We start from the raw sequence: 25,319 nt of genomic DNA, 5'->3' as shown, positions 1-25,319 counted from the left end.
TCCCAGAGTGCTAGGATTACAGGCGTGAGCCACCGCGCCCGGCCTAAATTTCTATATAGTAAAATTTTATGCCATCTTCTGGCTATACTAGAATTCAGTTAGCCATTATTTGCTTTGATTTTGACTTACATAAAATCTTTCTGGAAGATTTTCTCAGTTTTTTGATAGATTTCTATAAATTAAAATGTAAGTCATATGAAATAGACTTGGTTAAGGCTGTAGGGAACATATTTCTTATTTATTTTTTAGAGTGCAATGAAAAATTTTAATTCACACCCTGAGTGAATTATGAATATTACGAGTATTAATAATTTTTTTAAAATCTTTGAATATTTGCTAGGTAAATTATTTCCCTGGTTTCTTAATTTTAATGTTTTAAACACTCATGAAGTTAAACATTTTAAAATATATATTTTCAGTCACATTCACTTTTTTTCTGTAAATCCCATTACTTGCTTTTCTTACTTACCTATTAATGTTTTAGTAACATTCTTGTTGAAATAAGCTCTTTAGAGAATGATATCAAATTTTATCTGTAATATTTTGGCAAAGGTTCTACTTAGCTTTGTTTCCCTTTTAATTTAGTTTATGTGTTTTAATATGGAAAGATTTTTTTATGCAGTTACATTTTTTCAATTTCCTTCTGGTTTATTTAGTTGCATGCATTTTTAGAAATCCCTTTTCACAGTTATGAAAACTATTCATCTAGATGTCAGTGGATGTTTTGTAGTTTTCAGTGTCTACAATTTAACTCATCTGAAATTTATTTTGCTGTCTTAAGCCTTGTGATAAAGAGATGCACCTTTCATCTCTGCTCTCTCCTCTAATGAAGGCAACCTTGCAAGACTTAATAGGTAAAGAAGTTGGTCAGTGCATCTTGGGTTCTTCCTTATATTACTCCAAAAATATTAGTCGTGCTCTTCCTATATGTTAAACCTTGTGCTTGGAACTTCTGGGCACACGTTTCCAGCTCTTAAATGATGAACTCCAGTTAGTGACTATGCATATCTGTATAGTCCAACATAAAAACAAAAACTTTGCACAGGGCAGACTGAAGAATAATAACAAGTTATGGGGCATCAGAGAAGAGGGAGGTAAAGAAAGAGAGAACCGAAATGAGCTAATGAGGGAATCATACTCATCATTATGAAATTGTCAACAAATGAAGCCTATGGAATATTTTGTAGAATAACTGACCTGGAGTCATCCAAGGATTCAATATCATGGGAAATATAGAACAGTGGGTGAGACTTGTCTAGATTAGAAATCCTAAAGGAGCGTAACAGCCAGAGTAAATGTGTGAATTTTTAGTGAACTCCACATTTTAAAAAATATATATAAGTATACTCTTTCAAAAAATTGGTGATAGAAAATGGGCAAGGTATTGTAGGATATCGTTAAATTAATGTTGATATTTTCATGTATGTCATTGGTATTGTGGTTTATTAGTCAAACACCCTTGATATTAAGAGATGGATTCTCCAGGATTCTTATTCTTAAGGTGGACTTTTGGAAGTGTCATTTTGGATGCACCCTACCTTCAAATGGTTTGAAAAATAGAGTGTGGGTGTGTAAGGAGAGAAATGAAGCAGTTAGTGAATATAAGGGTGTTTATTTAATCATTTTTTGTTTCTATTAGTTTGAAAAGTTTCTGAATACAATATATGTCTACATTCATGCATACATAAGGATAATAGCTCTCCCTACCTTATAGACTTGTCATGAGCAACTAAGTGTGTTATTTTATGTAAAGAGCTAACTACTACTATGTTTGATAGATTATTACTAATTAATGAATGTTAGGTAACATTAAGTCACAGAGAATTTTGCCATGAGAATACTGAGAATAAATTTTCCAGTGGTTCAAAATAATAATAATGTCCAATCACCTGTACTTCATCTTTCTAAAGCAATCCTGCCATCTGGTTTCCCAACTTACGCTTGAATGACTCAAATGAGAGAAATTTATTACCTTTTGTTTCTTCCATCTTTGGAAAAATCCATGTTTCATGCCATTTTAAGTCCCTTTTCTGTGTGTGTGTGTGTGTGTGTGTGTGTGTATGTAGCTTTTTTTAAATTTCGGAATATTTTGGGGTACAAATATTTTGATTACATAAATTGCTTTCATACATTTTGAGTCAAATCTATAAGTGTGCCCATCACCTAGATAAGTCCCTTTTTTTTAATGAAGTTTTTCAAAAGCGTTCTGATCCCAAATGAAATTTTTTTTCCTGAACTTCTACAAATTAATTGATTACCTGTATTATTGCTCTGGGAATTTAGACGTACACGTGCAATTCTCATTTTTCCTGCCTCTTACCACTCTAAAGTACTTTGCAGCATTCAGTACCGTGATCATCTGTAGTATGAGGCCAAATACAATTTTTGAGAATGAAGAAAATAACAGCTTAAGAAAAGAAGAATATTCTACAATACGGTTAGAGCTAATCTTTAAGATTGTGCTTAATTGTGAATGTCAAGTTTCCCTAAAAAGTCTAAAATTTAAAATGAGAATAATGATAGACCTTTAAAGATCTGTTTAATTGCATTATTCAACCCACAGTGCAAAGATGTACTGGATTTTTTGATTTCTCTATGCACTTTAATTCCCTGCCTCCTTCCTAAGTGCAAAGAATTTTCTGTAATAAAAATTGGCCCCAGAATAGGATTAATGGAGATGAGATTCCCTCCAACACAATACCTATCATAATCCCTTCATTTTAACTTTCTTCTTCTATGAAATTTTCAAGGAAAGAAATTTAATTTTTCTTGAAGACAAATGTATTAATAGTTAATAAAAACAAAGTCCAATGACAGTGTTAGCAAAATATAAGAAATGTACATAAAGCCCTTCTATATTTGAAAAAGATGACTGAGCTGAGCAGCATTAACTTTTAGATATGAAATATGATGTAAGTGAGAAGAAAAATTTCAGGTAGAAGAAAATATTTGCTTATTGAGGTAAAATGTTAAATGGGTCTGTGTTATGGCAATAGACCACAGACTTATTATCAGAAAGATTGCCCTTTCAGATATTGGTAAATGTAGATGTACATTATTAATAGTCTAAGAAGTTCACACATATGTTTATTGTGAGTTCCTTACCATAAAACAAATAAAGGCTATGGGATATATAGTGGACCTTTTTTTTTCTTATCTTTGCCTCTTTGCGTTCTGAATCCTCCAATATTATATTTAATTTATTTTGGGGTGGTTCCAAGTAGGGCCTGTCCAATCAGATTATTCCTAGCCATAATATATCATTCAGAGATTGGCATGCAAGAAATATCATTTCACTGAGAGTTATCTCTGGGAGCTTATTAATCAGATAGTTGAGTTAACTAGAGTAGGGTAGAATGGTAGAATATACTGAAGTGACAGACATATTTATAGGCCAAGGAAAGTCCAGTTTGGGTTGGGTCACACTCTTCCTGCTTATAAATTTATCATATGAAATATATGGTCTTCTAGATCACCACAGCTGCAAATGAGTGGAAGACACAGAAAAAAATATATTTTTAAGAGCCAGGCCTGATTGTGACTTAGACTAAATAGTCCCACAACTCATTGACTAAAGCTCAATCATATAGCTCCAAAAATGTGAAAATAAAACAAGATAAATGAGTGTTCCTATGTGCCCAGGAGGAATAATAGGGTGATGAAAATGTCTCTGTGTTAGTGCTCTTTCTATAGAAGTTAATTGTTCCATAAAATACGAGCCTTAAGTAAGTGGTGTCCACTTTTATGCACCCAAAAGTAAAAAAACAAAATTATTAGAATGAAAGCAGACAGAAGGAGGCATTGTCCCAATCACATCATTAAAGCATCTGGATAGAGACTTGCATAGGACCTCATAAACGCTTCCTTTTTTTTTTCCAAGTAAAGTTTGAGCTGAATTTCTCCCTCTTAAAACCAAGAGTCATCACTTATTTAGAGCTTTTAGTCTACCTAGCCAAATGCTTTCTGAAATTAACTCTATCAATCAATTAATCAATCAGTGCATCAGTTGGAAAGAATTTACTTATCTATCATGTCCTCAACATTGTAGCACACCTGGTAAACGTATACTCATTTGTCAGACTTTGTTCCACTATCACTGCTCAGTGAAGTGTCTTCATCGCAGTCTGTGCATAGCTCCATCAATTCCTACAATCCCCATGGGTAGCATGAATTAAAAGATAATAGCATAATTGCTAAAGTTAGAATCCCTAGGTTTATCTTGGCCCTGCCATTTACCAGCTTTGTAGCATTGGACATTATGTATAATCTCTTCGTTCTTCAGTTTCTTCAACTGCAAAATGGGGATAATATAAAGTTATCTTAAGAAAAAAAGAATTAACAAATAGGTGTTGAACAGTGACAGACATCAGCAAGTGTCAATAAATATCATATGTTATTGCTATTATTATTTTATTTTTATTAGATTATGGACTCATCAAAAATACATACAGTGATTATTTACTAAACTTTTTTCTTTGGTGTCCTGAGCTGTAAGCTTAGTACATAGTGAGTATTCATTGAATATTAGTTGATTGTATTACACTAGTAATAATAGTATCAGTAGTAAATATAACGACTAGTATTACTAAGCACCTACTATGTGCCAAGCATGGTTCTAAGTGCTTTGCATATATTAACTCATATAATAAATAAGTTGAGTATCACTGAAGGTAATTAATCCTTGTTACTATTACAAGAAACACTATAGAACTTCAATGGTTTAAAAAATGTGTTTATTTCTCAATGGCACAAAAGTTAACTTTGCTGCTGCTGGTTGGAGAGGTCTCCTGAGTAGAACTTCTGAAAGCACTGACACAGGGCTGCAGGCTTTGATCTTGGCACTGCACATCCTTAACAAGGCCTTCTGAAGTTACCCTGAAAGAAACAGAGAAAAAGAATTAGGAAAGAAATTTTGTTTTTATTGTTTAATTAGAACCAAGATTAGAAACATTACTTCCATGTCCATTCTATTGGCCAAAACTTGACACATGATTGTACTATAATGGGGGGAAGGGTTTTGTGATCATGAGTAAAGTTAAATCATCTGGTAAACAAGCAATTAAAAAAATCTATTTGGGGAGTTAAGGTTAAAACTCAAAACAGATGAAAACTAAAGACTGCTATCATTGGAAAGCTTCACTGAAGAAGAAATGGAATGTAGCCCTGCAGGATAAGAAAAATGTAGGACTGGTGGGAAGAGGGGAAGAGGATTCCAGGTGAGAGCACTGACACAGCTAAAGGTGTGGTGGGAAGACTGATCAGCAATCTCTCGGTAGATAGATGAGGGCTGTGAAGAACACAGACTCAGCACAAATAAAACCCAGCAACAAGCACGGTAGGTAGTCGTCTCAACCATGCAGCAAGGAACGCATGCACCCTGCTTTTTGGAGAAACTTCCTGGCATAGAGGTAAGCACATCGCTGGTTAGAGATTGGGATGACTCCACTGCACCTGGCTGTCAGGTAAACACTGAATTTATTTATGAATTCACTCCTTTTTTAAATGCCTACATTCCATACAGAATGGCTTATTAATCTGGTTTAGAATGACGTTGTTTTCTGAGAGTTTCAACTTGTTGCACCATATTCCGAATCCTGATTGTTTTCACACAGTTTTGTCTTGCCTCCTCATCTATACTATATGCTATTTGAAAATACAGACTTGAATAATTCCAAAGTCCTAAGCATAGTGCGGCAGGCACTATTGTTGTTTCACTAATATTAATTTATCTCTTGATTCATTGGGCGTTGTGTAAATATCTGGCATTGCAGTTTTTTACTCTCTGTGCACAGGCTTCTAAACAAAAGCGACAGCATAACCCCCACATTCTATCTATGTTGTTTTTGTATCATTTCATCTTTTCTATTGGCCAGTGAAGAAACTAAAAGCTAAATTGTGACATTTCGGGTCCCTGTGATATATCTTGTGAGGAATGGGGCAGAGCTGACCATTAGTTAATGACTGATGCCTACCCTGCCCTGTTCATACCACCACCAGTGAACTGTATTCGGTTGAATTATGTGGTTCTCTGATACATTATTCTTTCACTGTTCTGACACTTTTGGATGTTGGATGCCATGTTGTCTTGTGTGGGTGCCCAAGCTTGGCTTAAAATTCTAGTGCCTTCTCTCTTCCAAGGGCCAAGGCATTTGGAGGAGATGTAGCTGCTTCCTGGGAATGCAGCTGCCAAGTGTGGAAGTTAAATAAGCAAAGAAATTGAAATGACATATCATGTAAAACCTAAGTCAGATCCAACTGGGGTATCTCCAAGAAGTATCTTTAAATATAAATTTTTAATCTATGTTAAATTTTCATCTTAAATTAAATGCTTATGGAGATGAATGGATTACTCAATGTGTGGAAATCATATACTTGGACTAAGTTTCATGCCTAATCTGAAACATGGTTTTTCTGAGGTTCAAAATAGATCAGTTGACAGTCTTCTACTCTATAGGCATCTGGATAATTTAAAAGAAAATAAGGTCTATATTTTTTCATTTGAGTCAATGAAGTGTCCCGCTTAAAGCATCTGAATTAAGTTTAGGGGCCTGTTGTTAAAAATATGAGATGCGGGCTGGTGGTGTGCTTTGCCTTCAAAATGAAGGACAAAAACAAAGTGGCTAAATAAGGTGTCTTTGTTATTCCAAGAAACAAGATTTGGCTATCAGCTTAAGTAGGTGGGATTGAGGAGAAGCCTATAAATACAGGGGCTTTGTGGCAGTCAGGATACCTTATTGTAGTAATTATCTACATTGCATCACAATACATGGTTGCAGAATTAGACTAATTGAGAAGTCCACAGTGGATGAGGAAAAAGAACAGGAAAAGAACAGGATTAGAATAAAAACTGTTCATGGTAAAGGGGTACCAGGTAGGGGGTTGATAAAGCTGGGATCTTGCAGGAGTTCATTAGCCTGGGGTTGTTTATGCAAGCAAGTTGAAATTTAACTTGGAGGCAGTCTTTGTAACTCACTAATTTTGAAAAAACAAACAGGCAAATTAAACCAAGCTTCAGCTATTTGCAAACAGCCAACTAGCCATCAATCACAAACAACCAATTAGCCATTAGTTATATAACTAGGGACTTTACACTGCACAGATTTTATTCTCTGTCTTCCAGGGTCTGTTCTAACTAAATGACATGCTCTAATTTATTTAACTTTCATAACACTATGAAAATTATTAATGTTATCATCCCATATTTTACAGAAAGAAAATTAAGCCAATAAAAAGGTTAATTTGCCCTAATTCACAGTTGGTAGATACCAAGGAATATGTAGTAGTATGAAAACACAAAAAACAAACGAGTACATAAAACAGTAACAACAACAATGTGTGGAAATCACGTACTTGGACTAAGTTTCATGCTTAATCTGAAAGCAACAGCTGAGGCTCCAGGAAAATAGCATCAATAAACCCAATTAGCTTCTGTGGTGTTTCCCTCCAAAGTAACACAGGTCTTCCAGGTGAACCTTTTTAAGAAGACAGAGTATTTCAAACCCATACTTAGCAGAGGAATGGAGTTTCAGGAATCCCAGTACCTATAGTGATGATGGCAAAGCCTGACTACTTCTGAGTTTTTTTCCGTGATATTTACCTTTCAACATAGAATATAATTCTCACTAATTTGAAAATTAAAGAGGTGGGGAGTTGGGGAATTCTGTTGAGATAAATGTGCCATCTAAATCCCAGTAATCATGAATGGATGGCTTAGACACTCTCCTCTGCTACCTTGTTGCATTTTTTGCTTACTCATATGATGACACTGCAGTAAAGACTGCATGCAGAGAAGTCACAAATTTCATGGCTTGTATCTAGTCTTTACTCCTTGGAGACCACAAGGAACAAGACTCCCAAGAAGCAGCACTCCTCAGTTCCCTGTTTCCTCCAAAATGTGATTCTAAAAATTATATTTAAATTACTATTGTGAACATATCTCCTTTCCTACAATTTCCTTGTTCCTGTAGGTTAGTGTGTTAGAGGTTAGGCTTTATCTTGCAACTATAACACCTTAACATTAATATAGATTATATGTCAGTATAAGATCTGGCAAGAATAGTGCCATCCAATAAATCTGATGAGAGGCATTAAATTTGTCTCAGTATACTAGCATTGACAATTAGGTTTGATTGAAAAATGAGTTGTTCTGACTGGCACTAGAAGTAGCAGATCTCAAGTATTCATATGTCAATGAATAGCTAATAACAGGCATTGTGCATATCATTAAATAATCATAACAGTTATTCTTCCTATATAGGACTGGAGTACCTTGTATACTGTAGCTGAGTAAATCACTGTACTTGATGGTTTCCTGTTTTACTCTAAAACACAGAGACTGTAAATAATGTAAGCTGTTAGCTGTCACACACTACATATCATTAGTGGAAGGAATATTTATAGAACCCTAAACAAGCCTAGTATGACAAAAAAGATGAAGAGGAGACAGAGAAGGCATGAATAGAAATACTAGTGAAAGAAATAGCAAGAAATATGCTGGACAAAATATAATAATAACCTGATTTTGTGTAAGCATTCTTCAAAAGTAATGTGTTGAGGCCAGGAAGTTTATTTATACTTGGTTGGATGTTTTGGTGGGAAAATATGTCCTGAGTTCCAGAATTATCAATTGTAGTGCAGTTGCTTGGCTGATATACAAAAGTCTATCCCAGAATAACGTATTTAGTTCAATATTAATAATTTTGTGAAATTATATTCATGTATAAGTTTTATTCAGCTCTTCATAACACAGTATGGAAATATTGGTAGCTTTAACAAGATGGAAGTGAAGAGCCAGAGGCACAGACTCATATTTATTGGAAATTCGGTCTTCTTGCGTTTTTCTTGTCTGCCATTCATATCACATATCTTGCATTTCAAATGTGACTCATGATTCAAGATGGTTTTGAAATGATGGAATGGCAATGTTCTAGACAGCGTAAAAGAACAGGAGAATAGGTGCCAATTCAACTCTTTTAAGAGGCTTTTCTGGAAGTTGTGAAAAAAACTTCTATTTACATTTCATAGGTCAAAACACTAGCTTAAAGAAAGCTGGGAAATACAGTAGTTAAATAGGCACATTATCATATTTAAAAGGATTGATATTAAGATCTCCTTAAATTTAATAAGATTAGTATTAAGGTCTTCTTTACTAGCAATGGTTTAATTCATTGTTCGTGACTAATGTACCCTCTCATAACAAGTAAATAATTTTGAGGAAATTATAAATAGATGGGGGGGCAGGGGGGAGAGAGAGAGAATATTTGAATGTTTTTGGAGATCTGGCTAAGAGCTGTAAGAGAAGAAAATCCAAATTCAAATGTTAGGCACTCAAAACTGTTAAATTCCAGTTCCTAAAAATCATTATTTGAGAAGCTGAACAAAACTTTTGTGGAGAGAGTGGGGTAACAAAAGGAAAAGCCCTGATAAGCTCAGGTTTTGGGTTATGACCACAATAAAGATACACCAAAGGAAAATGGTGCAGAGGAAATAGACAGACAAATGCTTACATTAAATAAAGCCCAGGTTTAAATCATCTCAATCCCTGATAGATGATCTGGAATTGCTAGGGCTGCTAGCCTGTCAGAAGCACAAGTAAATTCTGTCTGGAGGGAGATAGTTTCATAAAGTGCCTTATATGATCTCTGTAAGTGTTCATGCTTAATGTATGGAGATCAATAAATTAAATAACTAGGCATATGAGCATATGTGAAGACAAAGCATGAAGGAGAGTAGAAGGAAAAGAAATAACAGATAGCCAAATCCACAGAGACTCCAAATAATAGAGTTATGAGACTTAAAATTTTTAAAAAAGAAACCCAACCTTCCTGTATGTATGGAATTAAACAAACATTGGAAATTTCAGCTAATAACTAAAAACTACAAGTAAAAACAAATGGAATTAATATGAACCAAAACAAATTTATCAAAATCAGAATCAGTAGATAGATTGACCAACATGTTAGACACAGACCAAGAGAGAACTAGTGATGGAAGATGGAAAAACAGAAAACACACAGATCAATGCACATAAAGAGAAAATATTAAAAATTGTAAAATATAAGGAATATATAGCATATATGAGATACATTGCATGGAATTGAAATCCAGAAAGGTAAGGGGAGAGGGAATGGGGCAGAGATAGTGGCAGTGAATTTTCCCAAAACTGGCAGAAGTCATCAAGGCTCATATTCAATAACAATATACTGAAGTAGGAAAAACAACAACAACAAAAACAAAAAAACCCTGCACATAAGAACATCATGATTAAAGCCAAAAATAAAAAGAAAATCATATAAACAGGTGCATAAAGATTCATGTTATCTTCAAAGAAGCTCTCTTCAGTGAGAGCTATTAATATATCTCAACAGAAACACTAGAAGAGAGGACACAGATAAATGATGTTTTTAATAAGTTCTGGACAATCTTAAATTGTCCAGAAAAAATTTAAAAGGAAAAATATATATTCTTTAAAAAAGCCAAAATATTTTTAGACAAACTCAGATAAATTTCATTAGCAACACATTTGCACTAAAACAAAACAACAAAAACAATGATGACAGCATCAAAAAATTACCAGATAAGTATTCTTCCAGTAATATGTAAAAGAACTTAGGACAAAGGTGGAATATGAATGAAGGAAAGAAGGACAATGAAATGAAAGTTATGTGAATAACTAAATAAATATTCACAATAACCACAAAAAGAAAAATGTACTGTGATATTTTAAATATATAACAATTAAACTATATAACAACAGTAGTACTAAAGTCAGAAGAGGAAGAGTTTTAAAGTGTTCTAAAGAGTTTGAATTATCCAGAAAGCAGTAGTGATTTATATTCATTAGATGCATTATATAATATCTGGTATGACACTAAACTATAAAATAATGTAAAATAAGCTAATATAGAGCAAAATTAATAATGAAAATACATAAATTCAACCTACATGAATTCAAGGAAGCAGAGAAAATGGAACATAGGCAAGTCAAACAGATAATAAAAGATGGGACCTTTTAATATAAATATATGGATAATAATATTAATAAAGTAGTCTACATATTCCTATATAAAGGAAAAAGAATAAAATGCCTTATTTATAATACAACTGCAAAGACCCTTTTCTAAATAAGGTCACATGCATAGGTATTGAAGATTAGAATAGGACATATCTTTTCAGACACCAATATGTAACTCAAAATTGCCAATCAAACTGGAATGGAGGGGGAAGACTCGCCTATTTACTGCTTCGTAACTGGACTCTTATATATAAAGTTGAAAGAAACAGAATTTGAAAAGATATACCATATAAACATTAACCAAAAGAAAGCTGTTGTAGCAAATTTATTATACATACAGAATGTAGATTTTAAGACAAGAATCATTATTAAAGATAGAGTGATACTTTTATAATGATCAAAGAGTTAATTCACCAATAAATATAGTAATTCTAAATGCATATGCACCTAATAATATAGCCTCAAAATATGTAAAACAAAACTATACAGAAATAGGAAAATAGGTCATTATTCTGATACAAAATTTTACTTAGGACATGATAAAACCAACAGTCATACTTCATATTTAATGACCATTGTAACCAAAAATACAACATTTGATAATTAAGGAATGCAGTTAAAGCTGTGAACAGAGGACATTTATATTCTTAAACACATATATTAGGAAGCCTGAGAAGATAATCATTTAAGAATTATATTATGTGAAATAAGCCAAGCACAGAAAGACAAATGCCACATTATATCACTTATATATAGAATCTAAAAAAGTGAAATTCATAGAAGCAGAGAGTAGAATGATGGTTAGCAGAGGTGGGGGTGGGGGAATTGGGGAGGTTGATCAAAGGATACAAAATTTTTGTGAGATAGAAGAAACAAGTTCAAGACATCTGTTATACATCATGGTGACTACAGTTAGCAATTTTCAAATATAAGTATGTTGTTGCTAAGAGAAAATTGCTAAGATTTTAAGTGTTCTCACCACACACAAAAAGATGTTTGTGCAGTAATATATATGCTAATTAGCTTGACTTAGCTATGCCACAACATATACATATATGAAAACATCATGTTGTACACCATAAATATAGTTGACTCTCTGCATCCATAGATACTGCAACCACAATTCAACCAACCAAAGATTAAATACTGATATATTTGGAAAAAATTATAATAGATAATACTCCAATAAAAACTAATACCAATAAAAATATAGTGTTACAACCATTTATATAATATTTACATAATATTAGGTATTACAAATAATCTAGAGATGATTTAAAGTATACAAGAGGATGTGCAGAGGTTATATGCACATACTGCTCCATTTTGTATACACGACTTTGTATACAAAATCTGCAGATTTTGATATCTGTGAGGGTGTCCTGGTCCCAATCCCCTGAGGATACTAAGGGATGAGTGCATATACAATTTTTATTCATCAGTTAAAAAAGGGAATAAACTTAAAAGAAGAAAAACATTTAAAAATAGCATGTATCTCAAGTTAAAAAAAAATAATAATCCATCCAAAGAATTTTAGAAAGTGATATCAAACTCTTCCAAAAGAGTAGAAGGAAGAAAACAATAGTGGTAAAGTAGCATTTGGCAAATAAAATAAATCAAATATAATGGAGAGAATCAAAACATCTTAATGACAGTTTCCTAAGAAGATTAATAATATAGATTAATTGCAAGACCAAGAGGCAGACAGAGGGAGAGCCTATAGGAGGGACCCCTGGAGAGCCAGGTGGTGGGCATCCGTCCGGGTTGGGATTGCTCCCTGGGGCTTGTTTCTGGAGTTTCCCTTCCACGCTAAGTTGATAGTTTGCATCCATAAATAGCTGTCTGTTGCTTGTTGTTGATATGCCTCTAAGGGTCAGACTGATTTAAGAACGTTGACCTACACTGTCAATTTGTAATGCTTAGATAAAATTGCAATAGATTACAATGCAAAGATAATCGGAGTGAAAATTATATTTCTTTCAGATTCCCCAGATCTGATTGTTTTATTTGGGAACAAAGCCTTTGCTCCTGGTGCAGTATAACATGGGCAATTCTAGCTGGAAAGAAAAAGCAAATAGGGTTTATCAGAGATTTATAACACTAGATATTCTGGATATAGGGGCAGAGTGAAAAATGGGCAGAATTCTTGGGAAAGTTGCTACTGGGAACCCTGCTGGTCACATTTCTAGGTCAAACCTATTAAACTATGGTCATAGGCACAGACTCAAACCTCATACTCTTTCTCTTCCCAAAAGGCATTTTCATAAATTTTCCTGGCCAAAGAAATCCTGGCCATATCATGGGACCATGGAGCACATGGGATGAAATTTTGGTTTGGTTTTAAATGTCTGGGGAAAATCCTTGGATGGGATTTCATTAAAAAGTTACTCCGGCTATTGTGTGGAGGGTGGATTTGGTGACTGTGAGTGGAAGCAGGGAGATCTAGCAGGTGGCTATAGCAGTGGGCTCAGTGAGAGCACGTGGACAGCTCTGGGGGATAATTTTGGAGAGAACTGGTGGGTCTGAGTGACTCTGACTCCACAGCTACATCAGACTTGGAGTCTCCGCTCCCTGACCCCTGCACACACCGAAGCCCACGCAGCATTTATTAACCATCCCCTCACCTAATTAACTTGGATAATCATTTTCCCTGTGAAAATAATTTTGTGCAGAACACTTCTTTTCTTTTTTCTTAAGCGGAAAGGAAGCTGAAAATCAAACATTCTTGTGTTTATAGCTAAAAGTAATGTGAAAGACAGTGAAAAAACTTTCATCTATAAAAATAATTACCTAAAATCAAAGGTATGAAAATGCTGGCTGGCTCTTGTAAGTGTGTTTTAGGTCATGTAAATCATGTTAAAAGTTGCAATTAGAAATGGATTTTCCCCCCTGGGAAAGCTACATGCAATTTTCAGCTGCAGAAATGTGCTTTCCCTTGAGCTCTAGGCAACCATCCCTCCAAACTGTAATCTGTTCTCCTATATTACATGTAAAAATCGTCGCCGAGGTCAACGTCTTACTGATATAAATTGTCTCCTGTGCCTGATCTGTGTCTTCTGTTAAGAATATTAGGCTGAAATACTTTAATAGCAGATATTATGGAACTAATTCTGCACCTCCTTTCTGATCACTAGAAAATTGGCAACTCTCATCCATCACAAATTATTTTCTAACATAATCTTTTCCCAACCCTGCTGTAGGGCTTTTAAGATTATTTTAAGAAGCATCTTTGCTGCTACATTCATCATGGGATGTGAAAGGACAAAGTTTTAACACTTTTTTTGTCTGGAGTTCTTGGTCATTCTTTATTGTAAGCCTTTGGGTTCTATTTTATTAATGAAGTAAACTCTAAAGCAAATTTGAACAACTTCTAAGAGCCACTCAGTTTTAGCTTGGAGAAAGGCTTTTGCCGTAGTCTTATTTCAAAGCTTTCCCATTACTAAGGCTCAGTAATTTGTGAGTACGCCTTTACCCAGTTATTAATAAATACTTCCCAGCATCTGTGTGTCAGGCACTGTGTGAGGTTCTAGGTATATAATAGCCTGCAAAATGTACAGAATTCTTGCTCACAAGGAGCCTTCATTCAGCCTAGTGTGAGCAAGGGGCCCTTCATCTGAGCTCCTTCACTCTGCTGAGCTCCTGATAAGACATAGAGGAGATGCCAGGCTCTGTGTTTCACAATCTGTATTTCATTTTGGAGGTGAAGGTCTGATAATTTTTCTGTGGCTTTAGATTTGCATACGTATTGCCTGTGGGTCTGGTGTCAAAATTGTGTCTGTGAGACTTTGGGATCTAAATGGTCTTTAATGTTTTCTAAGAATGTGGCCCATGGGCTTTGAATTTGAGTACTTTCTCAGTATCAGACATTTTAGTATGTGTGTGTGTACACACATGTATGTTGGCTGTGTTCTTGTCTTTGCAGTGTCTCCTCAAAGCAGCTTAGTATGACCAATTTGCAAATGAGGGAACTAAGACTAAAAAATAACTTGCCCTCGGCCAAACAACTGGCAAGTGGTAGACCTAGGAGTCAGGCTCAGAACTGGCTTCTTCAACCACCTGCACCCCCGCCTCTCCCACGCCACTCCACCACCTCCCCACCTTTGTGGCTTCCACCTCTTTCAGCCCCTTTCCACTAATCCTTGTAGAATGGGGGGATCTTAACTAGTTTCTCATCTTCACACCAAAAATTTATTGGTGCCTCAAATTGTTGGTGTCTCAGTGTACTCTCTGGTTGTGTCTGTTTCTAGAAGGAAAGAAAGAAACAAACAAACCAGAACTAATGGGAAATTATGTTAAGGCCAGAGACTCCTCACCTTAGAATACATATATGGGTACTTGTCTGTAGGTAATGTTTCAAACTACAGGATTAACATCTACAAGCCCCCAAATTGAAAATCCAAACATTGTGTTGTGGACTGAATTGTGTGCCGTCAAAATTCATATGCCAAAACCCTAACTCCTAATTTGACTGTTTTTAAAAATAGAAGCTTTAAGGTCCTTTCTGATGAGGTCATAAGAATGGGCCTTAATCCAATCGAACTAGTGTCCCTATAAGAAGAGGAGGAGACACCAGGGAAGTGCACACACAGAAAGGGCCATATGAAAACACAGTGAAGAGATGAATATTCGCAGGAGAAGGAGAGAGACCTCCGGAGAGAATAGACTTACATATGCCTTTGGTCTGGGACTTCTAGCCCTCAGAACTGTGGGAAAATAAATTTCTGTTTTGTAAACTACCCAGTCTTTGCTATTTTGTAATGGCAGCCCTGTCTGAACAAATCACATGGTAAAAGAAGAAAAAGAAGAATGAGGGGGGAAAATAGGAGAAAGCAGAGTATATAGAAAGAAATATAGAAAGAAAGGAGAAAGAGGGAGGAAGGAATAAAGAAAGAAAAAGAAAGGGAGAGAGGGAGGAAGGAGAAAGAAAGGAAGGAAGGTAAGTCAATGTGATAGATGTTGGAGAAAAGAAAGAAAAAAATTTTAAGTACAAAAGAGAGGAAATAAATGGGCAAAATAAGGAAGATAGAATGTCTTGAAAGGCAGCCCAGGGCCGGGCGCAGTGGCTCACGCCTGTAATCCTAGCACTCTGGGAGGCGGAGGTGGGCGGATCGTTTGAGCTCAGGAGTTCGAGACCAGCCTGAGCAAGAGCGAGACCCCATCTCTACTAAAAATAGAAAGAAATTATATGGACAGCTAAAAATATATATAGAAAACATTAGCCAGGCATGGTGGTGCATGCCTGTAGTCCCAGCTACTTGGGAGGCTGAGACAGGAGGATCCCTTGAGCTCAGGAGTTTGAGGTTGCTGTGAGCTAGGCTGACGGCACGGCACTCACTCTAGCCCGGGCAACAGAGTGAGACTCTGTCTCAAAAAAAAAAAAAGAAAGGCAGCCCAGTAGCTTCACAGTCACCAGTGGTAATAAAACTCCCTGACTCACATTAACTAATGTCTCATTCTGTGGGTTGTTCGGAGAATCAAGTTTCTTCCCTCAGATCAAGCTCTCTACCTGCAGTTCAGAACCACCCTTCCCCCTCCCAATGCACCTGCCAAGACCATCATATGCTAGATAGTTAACTTGTACTCCCTCCCGTGACCATGCACATGAACCCTTACCTGGCTCTCAGAAATGGAAATGATAGATACACCTCCTCCTCCGTGTTGAGTAAAGGGATCTGGTTCTCTGATAGACACTCTGTCACACAGAAGAGATATTTCCCTTTCACTTGGACAGTCATCAGCAGGGTTTTGTGCCAATCTTTGTGAGTCCCGGGGATGCTTCTGTGCTTGGTCCAATCTCCCCTAGACACCATGGAGTCAATGGTTGAATGTCAAAATGCTTCTCCAGTGGGCTGGGTGATGGGGAGGTCTGGTATCTCCTGGCTCACCAGAAATCCGTTTTGTATCTGTGGCCTGCCTCATAGGCCAGTCTTCATCTCTTACTCATTATAAACTCTGTTTTATCCACTGAAAATGTCCCTATTAAAGTATTTCTTGTACCTTCTACCATATGCCCCAGGAAATTAATTATATCACCTTACTTTACACACAAAGTTGTGTGTGATAAACACTGGTGGTAAAATCTATAGGGAGCTCACAGGCTTCATCTCCCTTTGTCTCAGTTTCTTCACCTGCCAAACTGGGATACTAAGAGCTCCCCTCAGAATTGTTGTGAGGATTATGTGAGTCAATGTGCTAAAGTACCTAGAACAGGACCTAGTATATGCAAGTTATTTAATTAATAGAAGATAATGATATTGCAATCCTTCAAAACAGGCATCCGCATTATGGCTTTTTAGAAGAATGATGCTATTAGAAAGGTGCTCTACAACTATGGGACAGGGCACAATCACTCCCTCTGTTACTAAGATGGCATTTCCAGAATGACTGACTCTTGTTCTGAGCCAAAACAGTCCTTCCAGTCTACCAGACAGACCAGCTGACATCCTGGTAAACAAAGATCCCGCTTCTCATTCCCCATTCCTCACTTCTCTCTAAGGACCAGTGCCTCAATTTGGAGCAATTCTCTTTTATTTTGCAATTGTAAGTGTGTGCTGACTTACCAACACAATCTCCTTTTGAAGGCACTGCCTACCAGAACATGCCATCACCTTTTCCAGGGAATGCCATAGATATAAATAACCTTCCAGAGGAGATACTTTGAGTATACAAAATGTAACCACCAGAAAAAATTGCGTTTCTTTTTAAAGCAGAACTCTCTCCTCATTTCCCTTCTCTGGGGACACGTAGTGAATAATGTGTGAGAGTTCAGGAGTAATTGAGAATAATTGCAGTGTCAACCTTAGGACAAGTGATAAATCTTAGTTTGTTTATGACTTACAAGTTTTATTAATGTTTGATCAAAAGAATGCTTCTGAGTTGTAACTACAATATGCCAGAGCAATTCTTTAGCTTCACAAATGGAGAAGGAGGTTTGCAAAATATATTCAGAAACTTCCTCCCATGAGGCACAAGAAGCAGCCAAACCACAGATTACTCCAGAGCCTTTGCAATTGCAAGGATTTTCTGTACTATTGCATTTATTTTTAAATATTCATATGTCCTGGCTGACTGACACAGTCTCTACTCACAGGAAAGTTGGGTGAAGATACAAATACATATATGATTTTTTTAAAAATGTGATCAGTATAAAAATAACATTCTATACTAAATGATGTAGGAGCACAAAAGCTGTGATGCTTCAATTGTATGTTTTTAGAAAGGAAACTGTGACCTCAGTCCCAGAGATTTTGATTTACCTGTCTTGCTGTAGGACCCAGCTTAGGTTGGTTTTTGAAGTTCTGCTGGTATCTGTGTGCAGCCGAGATTGAGACCCCCTGCCCTAACAAATACGAGTCCTGCTGAGCTTCCTGATTCTTGGCAGGAACAGCTTTATAATCTCTCCCAGGGAGAGAAGGCAATGGGAAACTTTCATATTCAGGTTTCAGGATCTCATCAGGATAGAAAAGAAGACGAAGCAGCCTCTGCGCCCTGCATGTGAACAGAGCTGCCCATTTGGCAGAGGGATGGGAGGGGGGTAAAACTGGCCAGATACATTCAGCAGACCAGGCATTTGTCTCTCCGAATCCCAGTCTCTCACTCTGAGATGAGAGAATTGGGCATTGATGATCTTCTATAAAATTAACAAGTATGGAAAATGCTTGAGAGAAATAGGTTAGGATGGTGATTCTCACACACAGGTAGTTGTAAGAATCTCCTGGGGGAACTGGTTATAGTGCATGTTCTTGGGCCACTTCCTCAAGGATCCTGTTTCACTATGTTTTTGTTTTTTGGGTTTTTTTTTTTATTTCAGCATATTATGGGGGTACAAATGTTTAGGTTATGTATATTGTCCTTGTTCCACCTGAGTAAGAGCTTCAAGTGTGTCCATCCCCCAGAGAGTGTGTACCACACTCATGTGTGTATATACCCATCCCCTTCTCCCTCCTCTCATCTGCCTGGCACTCGATGAATGCTATTACTACATGTGCACTTAAATGTTGATCAATTAATAACAATTTGATGGTGAGTACATGTGATGCTTGTTTTTCCATTCTTGGGACACTTCACTTAGTAGAATGGGTTCCAGCTCAATCCAGGATAACACAAGAGGTGCTATATCACCATTGCTTTTTGTGGCTGAATAGAACTCCATGGTATACATATACCACATTTTATTAATCCACTTATGTATTGATGGGCACTTAGGTTGTTTCCACATCTTAGCAATTGTAAATTGTGCTGCTATAAACATTCGAGTGCAGATGTCTTCTTTATAGAATGTCTTTTGTTCTTTTGTGTGTCCTCTTTCTTTTGCTCAAAATTGCATCTGAGAGATTCATCCTTACTGCTTGCATCAGTAGTTTGCTTTTTTGTTACATAGCTAACTGTATAGTATTCCATTGTATTAACACACAGTGATATATTGATCAGTCTTCTGTTTATGGGCATTCATACTGTTTCTACATTTTTACTATTATAAATAATGACACAATGGACATTCTAGCATATGTCCTATATGGAACATGGTGATAATTTCCCTTGGGTTCTTAAACATGTCTTTTCCTAAATATGAACAATGCTTCATCTTATATAGATACCAAGGAATGAGATCCCCATATCATAGAATATGTTTCACTTCAATTGGTTTGGTCAAATATTTTTCAGAAGTGTGTATAAGGATTAACACTATAACATGCAATATCTAAGAGTTCCAGTTGCTCCACTGGTTCACCAACACTAGGTATTTTCTATTATTTTAATTTCAGTCATTTTTGTTGGGAGTGCAGTAGTATCTCCTTGTGATTTAGGTTTGGATTCTTTTTACTACTGTTACTGAGACTCTAAACATGCTTACTCATCATCAGCATATCCTTTTCTGTGAAGTACCTGTTCAAGGTTTTTGCCATTTATGTAGTGGTTTCTCAGAATGTTTTTATTGGTTTATAGGAGTTCTTTATATATTCTAAATACATATTTTTTGGGGAGTGTGTGTGTTTATGTATAATATTATATTTTCTTTGTGGCTTGCATTTTCACACTGTTTATTTCCTTGAACAGAAATTTTTAGCTCTCATAAAGTACATTTTATATTTTTATCTTAATTGTTAGAGATTAGAGTTTAAAATAAACAAACAAAACAAAAATCTCAAATTTTGTCTATTCCACATCATGAAGGTTTAGTCTTTTGTCTTTTTCTTGTGGATAGATTGATTCAACTCTCACATTTAGATATAAGATTCATATAAAATTAGTAATTATATGATATGAAGTAGGGATCCAATTTTATTTTTATAGTAGAAACCCTAATTGACAGAGCATCCTTTTCCCCAGTGAATTTAAAAGGCACGTTTACCATAAATCAAGTGACCATTTTTGTTAAGGCAGGTTTCTGAGATTTGTGTGTGTTTTTTTTTCAGTTCTATCAGTTTATCATTTTATATAATTGTTTCAATGATACACTGTCCTAATTATTGTATTTTTATAGTAAGAGTTGTTATCTGGTAGTGGAAGTACTTGGTCAAGGTAACTTTGATTATCCTAAGATCTTTCCTTTTTCATCTGAATTTATTTAAAATCAACCTATAATTTCCAATAAAATTCTACCAGAACAAAAACCTGTTGGGATTGATACGGCATTAGATATATAAATCAGTTTGTAGAGCCTTGATTTCTTAACAATACAGTTTCCTGATATATGATCATGTTGTGCTTCCTATTTATTTGTCTTTTTAATTTCTTTCAGCAATGCTTTACTGTTTTCCTTGTGGAGTTCTTGCACACCCTTTATTGTTTTTATTCCTACAATTTTGATTCTCTGTGGTATTGTAAATACTATTTTCTTGTTATTTATTGCTAACATATAAGAATGCAATTGACTTTTCAATACTGATCTTTTATCCAGAGACCTTGATAAGTCACTTAGACATTTTAGATTGTGGGGGAGGGGAAGGTTAGGAGGTGGGGAAATGTTTTCTATATAGATAAACATGCCTTCCGTAAATAATGACAGCTTTACTTCCTCTGAATCTTTACTTCCTTTCCAATCTTTATAAATTTTGTTTTTCTTTGCCTTGCTGTAGTAGCTATTCCTCCAGTATGATGCTAAATTAAAGATCGAAGCTATCCTTAATTTGTTTCTGAACCTGAACTCATTCTTTGCCACTGAGTAGAATATTTGCTCTATACTTTTTGTAGATACTATGTTTCTGAATAAGGAAGTTTTTCTCTAACTTTTCCAGGAGTTTTACAAGAGTATGTGTTGAATTTTATTAAATACTCTCTCCATATTTAGTGTGATTACCATAATCTCTCTTTATTCTATTAATGTTGTAAATTATATTGATGACTTTTAAATAGTAAAACAACCTTGAATTCCTATTAAAAGAAATCCATTTTGTCTTCGTGCATTATCCTTTCCATACATTGCTGGATTTGGTTTATTGTTATCATGTTGAGAATTTTGTCAGATTTTCATAAAGATATAATTCTGATATTATAAAACAAGTTGGGGGCATTTTTAATCTTTTTCCAGTCTTTGAAAAATAAATGTATAATTTGTATTAGTAATTCCTTAACTGTTTAAAAGAATTTCCCAATGAATTCATATGGAGCTAGAATTTCCTGTGTGAGGAAGAAGTTTTTTTAACTGATAATTTATTAATCATATATAAGACTTCAAGTCATTTATTTCTTCTCATTTCAGTTGTGACAAATGTTTTTAAAGAAATTGACAATTTCATCTTATTCATAAATTATTTGTTCATAAAATTTTTAAAGTATAAGTGAATATTTTCAAGGCCTATACAATGTATAGTGATTTATCTTTTTTATTCACATGTTCTGCATGTCTCTTATACTGCTCTGTTTTGTTTTAACCTTTCATTTTATTTCTATCCTTCAATTTGTATTTTTTCCATCGACCTGTTCTCAAATTTATTAATCCACCTTCTGCTTGACATGTTGTCCAAAAATCTCTCTAGTGACTTTTATATTTCATATAGTTTGTTTTTCAGGATTAGATATGGTTGAGAAGCAGGTACCCTCAACCAATACGGGATTGATTTGAATCAGAGTGGGGCTGATGTTTTTAGTAAGAGTCAGTTCAATTCCAGTTTGTGTCTCTTCCTTGTGCGGGGATTTCCCTGGCTTTTCATTCCAACCCTGGTGTGTTTCTCTTTTCTCATCCCCCAGAAGAATAAAGAATATTCAATTCTGCTCTTTCTGATGTTTTTTAACTTTGCTCTTTAGCTCATTCTTTGCAGCTTCAAAAGGGTAAATGTCCTGATGAAGAGATGAGATGTGTGCTCAAGGCAGGCCACTCCCTCTAGCAGATACTTGCCTGTGAAGCACTAGAAAATGATAAAAGCCTTCCTTCTGCCTTTTAGAAGATTCCTCCTAATCCTCCAGCCTATTGAGCACAGCCTCAGAACCCAGCAAATACCCCATGGGGGAAACTGGCTGCTCATTTAAGACTCCACAGGTTTTCAATCCATTATCTCATGCCCCTTGTCTGCCAAGTCTGTACTTTTTTTTTTTTTTCCTTCTCTCCCATTTTATTAAATGTATATGGACCAAAAATTTTTGACCATTTATTAGGAAAATTTTTACAAATATACATGAGGGGAGAGAATAATATAATGACCTCCATATATCCATCACCTGGCTTCAATAATTTGTCACGAAATTTGATACTCAGTTCACGACCAACCTCTGCAAAGGCCCCAGTCAGTATTATGGTCGGTGATAGCCAACTCACTTTGCATGGACTCCCTTGTCTTTGGAATTTCAATTTTTTTGTTTCTTATTGCTTACACAGTGATCTCATTTCTTTAAAACATGACCTGTAAAATTTATACAGCTTCTTCTGGTTGGTGGTGGTGGTACGCGGGGTGACTGCTACAATCTATCCTACATGGAAGCAGAAGGCATCTCCTTGGATCCTAAAGTTTGGAGCTTCTTGATATAGGTTCTCTTTTGCTTCTATATTTTTCCTAGGTGATCTCATCTGTATGAGATATCTGCGTTTATCTTGCCAGACTAGACCCATCGTCTGAGCTTCATATTGTTACAAAGAATGACTTCTATAGTGTGCCCATGTTGATGTCACAAAGCAACTCAAAGTCCACAAGTCTATTAATAAACACATTTTTTACCCCAACTGGTCCTCTTGGATATTTTAGTGAACAAAAACATCTTTGATTTCTCTCGCTATCTCTCTTACACCCCAATCTGAAGTGCCACCAGGTCATTATTTGATCCTTCTAACCCTTCTTGAATCCATCTGCTTCTCTGTATTCTAGTCCTGGCCACCATCATTGCTCACTTTTAGCAGCCACAGAGTTCTTTGTGCCTCTATTTTTGTCCTTCTCCACTTCATTCTTTCAAAGCAATAAAGTGTTATTTCAATCACTCATTTTTTTATTATGTTTTCCTTGCTAAAACTTATTTATGCCTTCCCATTTTTTACAAGAATGTCCACAGTATTTAATAAAAGCATAAAACCCTGTGTAATGCAGTCATATTTACATCTTCAGATTTACTAGTAGCTTTCTGCTTCTTTGTGCTTCAGGTTGAGTGGTCTATTTTCTTTCTTTCTTTCTTTCTTTTTTTAATCTACCTAATTTCTCTCTACTTCAAGGCTTTCCACATATGTTGTTACCTTGAGATCTTTTCTCCACCATATATTATCTGGATAACTCCTACTTACCTATTTATTTTTTAGTTCTAAATGTAAATGGCATCCTCTCAGAAGAGTCTTTTATGAGGCTCCCTTCCAAGGTATACTTCTCTCTTGTATATATTGCAGAAGCTTTTCTTTTCTGTTGCACTATCAAGAAAGGGTATTGATGATTTTGTTTGTTTGTTCAGAAAATTTCCAACATATACAAAAGAGAGAATAGAATAATAAACTTCCATATACTCATTATAATGTTCAAAAATTGTCAACTCAGGGCCAACATTCATCTATAGCTCTATCTATATCTCTATCCACTCCTCTTCACTATGATCATTTTGAAAAAAGTTCTATAAATGTTTCAGTATGTCTGATTCAAATCATGAACCCTAAAATAGATGTACTGTACAATGAGCTAGTATCTTTCTTAAATCTTTTTATACATATATATTTTTTTTTTTTGTCTCACTATTTGTCCATTTCTTTGTTGAAGAATCCTGTGTTACTGGCCCTGTTAATTCCCCTACACTCTGGATTTTTTTTATTGCACCCTCATAATGACATGTAACATATTTCTCTTTCTTTTGTATACTCTTTATGGGTTTGGGGTTGCTGCAATGACAGACTCTTTCCTGTAACTTCCTAGGCTAAACTGAAAATTTTCTCATATTTTAATGAAGTTTTGAGTGGACGCTATTAATCAATCACATGATTTCGTGTACTGTACAGAACTATTGGCTGATGAAGGATCTCAAAGCACATAAATGTCTAGAATTTGATTACCCTTGTATCTGCTAGGGGTGCTAAAGAAAAGAACTCCATGCACTTTGTAGCTGTACCATTTTCAACCAAACTGCTCCTAATATCTGATTAACCCACAGTAGTGTTGTTATGACTTCTAAATCTAAACTTACTGCAACCTCTTGGAACTAAGTTTATGATGTGAGAAGTCACTTTGTGGTTTATAGTTTAATATGCTCGGTTAACTCTAATGGTGCTTTTTTTCTTTCCTCAGCAGGCACAAATAATTTTCATGATTGAAGATAAAAGTAAACTTTGTGTGTCTTTATTGCTTTTTTTTTTTTTTTATTTCTTGTTGTTTGATCCATATGCTGTCAACTTAACACAAACATAATATTTTCCTAACCTCTTCTTAGGTATAAGTTATATTTTTTGCCTTTCTCCTCTCAGCATGCAAAGGCAGAAACAACTGCAAAAGAGGCCTACGACTCTGCTGCTGTAGGTCCATTCCACATTAGGTCAATAAATCATGTAAGCAGAAGTCATTTGTCAAAAATACATTTATTAGAATCAGAATTACTTTATGTGCAAGGATTGTGGGTTTGGTTTGCCAACTCTTACTAAATTATTCATCAAATCCTGATTTGCTAGAAATATGATATAAAAAGAACACATAATAAAGTTAAATAAAAGTTCTTCTATCTTGTAATGGTACTTTCAAGGGAATGTAATTACACATCATTGTCATATCATAAATACCGTTATGCTGAATTCAGTAGTCAGATATGTTCTTATGTATTTCAAAACAGACACAATAAAGAGTGGTTATACATTGTTACTGCATTGTTACCACTCCTAATTTCAAAATAGTGAATATTTTCCAATCATAGC

The sequence above is a fragment of the Eulemur rufifrons genome, chromosome 28 (assembly GCF_041146395.1).
Source record: "Eulemur rufifrons isolate Redbay chromosome 28, OSU_ERuf_1, whole genome shotgun sequence".
NCBI lineage: Eukaryota > Metazoa > Chordata > Mammalia > Primates > Lemuridae > Eulemur > Eulemur rufifrons.
The sequence above is the reverse complement of the archived record's forward strand: the minus strand, read 5'-3'. Positions refer to the sequence as shown.